Below are 3,268 nucleotides of genomic sequence, written 5' to 3'. Positions count from 1 at the left end.
CTGACCCGCTGAGTTAACCACTCCTCCTCTCCTGAGATGCTGCCTGACCCGCTGAGTTAACCACTCCTCCTCTCCTGAGATGCTGCCTGACCCGCTGAGTTACTCCATCACGTTGTGACACTTTCGATTTGCACCGGCATCTGCAGTTATTTTCCTACTCCAGCTTTGTTTGGTTTTTGTGGTGTCTACCTTCGCACAAAGAGTTAAATCTCCGGGCCAGACACGCAATGTATTAACTGGAGAGTCGTGGAGGAGTGGCGGAGCGGAGATGGGGAAGTGAGCATGCAAATCTCCCCGACAACATTCACTTTGGGTTTTTCTCTCTCCTCTCAAAAATATTTGAACTTCCTCCAACAATCCACAGTCATCGCACGGGGATCAACTGGTGATCCACACGCTCAGGTCAGTTTCACACGAGGGGCTCATTTGGACGCGTTTAGGGGGAGAGAGAGAGAGAGAGAGAGATAGATATATATCTATTAGAGAGAGAGAGAGAGAGAGAGAGAGAGAGAGAGAGAGAGAGAGAGAGAGGGAGAGAGAGACAGAGAGAGACAGAGAGAGAGAGAGACAAGATTTAATTGACCCGCTGACAGAGAGAGAGACAGAGAGAGAGACAGAGAGAGACAGAGAGAGACAGAGAGAGAGACAGAGAGAGACAGAGAGAGACAGAGAGAGACAGAGAGAGACAGAGAGAGACAGAGAGAGACAGAGAGAGACAGAGAGAGACAGAGAGAGACAGAGAGAGACAGAGAGAGACAGAGAGAGACAGAGAGAGACAGAGAGAGACAGAGAGAGACAGAGACAAGATTTGATTGACCCACTGAGTTACTCCTGCATTTTGTGACCTCCCCCCCCCCCCCCCAAGATTTGATTTAATCGTTTTGCTCGGAATTTATTCAAGATTTATCAACAAGGAGCGACGTTAATGAGTTGCCTTAATGTGTAGGAACATAACTGCAGATGCTGGTACAAATCGAAGGTGTCACAAAATGCTGGAGTAACTCAGCGGGTCAGGCAGCGTCTCAGGAGAGAAGGAATGGGTGAGGCTTCGGGTCGAGACCCTTCTTCAGGCTGGGATACCTCGTTGCCATAATGTTCAACAAGTCGCTGCTGTTAAAACACACACATGACATCGCTCTTTATATATATATATATTTTAAAGTTTGATGCCACTTTCGTGGGGTTTTGTTTTTTTGTTTTGTTGTGGCCCCTTTCTCTTTCGTTTGAGAGACCCGGGTTGAGGAAGGATATTCTTGCTATTGAGGGCGTGCAGCGTAGGTTTACTAGGTTAATTCCCGGAATGGCGGGACTGTCATATGTTGAAAGACTGGATCGACTAGGCTTGTATACACTGGAATTTAGAAGGATGAGAGGAGATCTTATCGAAACGTATAAGATTATTAAGCGGTTGGACACGTTAGAGGCAGGGAAACATGTTCCCAATGTTGGGGGAGTCCAGAACAAGGGGCCACAGTTTAAGGGCCACAGTTTAAGAATAAGGGTGGTAGGCCAATTTAGAACGGAGATGAGGAAAAACTTTTCCAGTCAGAGAGTTGTGAATCTGTGGAATTCTCAGCCTCAGAAGGCAGTGGAGGCCAATTCTCTGAATGCATTCAAGAGAGAGAGCTAGATAGAGCTCTTAAGGATAGCGGAGTCAGGGGGTATGGGGAGAAGGCAGGAACGGGGGTACTGATCGAGAATGATCAGCCATGATCACATTGAATGGCGGTGCTGGCTCGAAGGGCCGAATGGCCTCCTCCTGCACCTATTGTCTGTTGTCTATTGTCTGTTTGTCACAAGCTACCGGGACGCGGTGGTGAAAGCTGGCCATTATCCCTGTTGTAACGTGGTCAGGGTTATCTCCACGGGGACTGGAAGCGTGGGCTGGGGGTGGGGGCACTGTCGGAGAAGCGCACAGGCACCCAGGGAAACACTGCCCAGAGACGGGGGGGGGGGGGGGGGGGGGGGGGGGGGGGGGGGGGGGGGGCGGGCGGAGAGACGGCGCTGAACGGACCACCATTCAATGTGATCATGGCTGATCATTCTCAATCAGTACCCCGTTCCTGCCTTCTCCCCATACCCCCTGACTCCCCTATCCTTAAGAGCTCTATCTAGCTCTCTAGGTTGGTTAAGGCCTCCCCTTCCCAGTTCTCCCTCTATCTTCCTGTCTCCACCTTATATCCTTCCTTTGTCCCCCCCCCCCCTGACATCAGTCTGAAGAAGGGTCTCGACCCGAAACGTCACCCATTCCTTCTCCCCTGAGATGCTGCCTGACCCGCTGAGTTACTCCAGCATTTTGTGAATAAATACCTTCCTTTGGCAGCTCGTTCCTTATATTAAAGGTCTATTAAACCTTGGCCCCTCTCACTTTAAAACCTATGGTCCTCTGGTTCTTGATTCCCTCCCCTGGGTAAAAGATTAAGAGCTCTATCCAGCTCTCTCTTGAATGCATTCAGAGAATTGGCCTCCACTGCCTTCTGAGGCAGAGAATTCCGCAGATTCAACAACTCTCTGACTGAAAAAGTTTTTCCTGGTCTCAGTTTCCTCATAGCAGTCCAGTTCCTGCAAGAGGCGGTGGGTTGTTGAGGAGGGGGGGGGGGGGGGGGGGGGGGGGGGGAGCGGAGAGACTGAGGGACGCCGCACCCTTGGAGGGGGCAGAGTGGAGGGTGTGAACCCACTAAATCGTGGGCAGGGGCTGTGTGATGAAAGGGGGGGGCTGGTGACCCCTTCCAAGGCAAGTGTCGAGGGAAGTGCTCTCCCAGACCTGACTGATTTCTATCAGTGCCAGAGGGGGTGGGTGGGGTGGGGGGGGGGGGGGGGGGGAGAATGGGAGAATTGAGACTGCCTCACTGTGGAAGTGGCTTTTCTTTTTGGGGAATTCATGTTCCTAGCTCTGGGAACCATTTGAAGCCCGGGTCTCATTGCCCTCCAGAAGGTCGGCGGCGGGCAGATTTCCAAAACAACGCGGTCCTGCCTGTCGATGTTTGGGGGCGAGTTCCAGGATTTAGACCCAACAACGCATTTCCCGAAGATAGACACATAAAAAAAACCAGCTGGAGTAACTCAGCGGGACAGGCGGCAACTCTGGAGAGAAGGACGGGGTGATGTTTCGGGTCGAGACAACCATTCTCCAGGCTTTCCCGGTCAGGGTGCTGTGGACTTGGGAGAGGAAGCTGGAGGAGGTGTTGGCCTGTGAGCCTGTTGCCATTGACGGGCGATGGGCGAAAACTCTCCTTCAGAAGAACCCTTCAGCCTGAAGACCCAAGAC

The 3,268-nt window shown here is 52.0% G+C and overlaps 1 protein-coding gene across 2 annotated transcripts in view; it reads left to right on the top strand.

Annotated features, from left to right (window-relative positions):
• Positions 1-253: 253 nt before the first annotated feature.
• The window catches only part of LOC144604246 (uncharacterized), a 26,776-nt gene continuing 23,761 nt past the window's right edge, over positions 254-3,268 (top strand). Inside the window, exons 1-2 of one of the 2 annotated variants that reach the window (XM_078418470.1) lie at positions 390-402; positions 947-1,040. The gene's annotated coding sequence lies outside the window, so the exon portion shown is untranslated. Of the gene's footprint in view, positions 403-946; positions 1,041-3,268 lie in introns of both variants that reach the window. The other variant, XM_078418469.1, reaches the window with a different exon arrangement.

This window comes from Rhinoraja longicauda, chromosome 21 (assembly GCF_053455715.1).
Source record: "Rhinoraja longicauda isolate Sanriku21f chromosome 21, sRhiLon1.1, whole genome shotgun sequence".
Taxonomy (NCBI): domain Eukaryota; kingdom Metazoa; phylum Chordata; class Chondrichthyes; order Rajiformes; family Arhynchobatidae; genus Rhinoraja; species Rhinoraja longicauda.
This window is presented reverse-complemented; position numbering and strand designations above follow the sequence as displayed.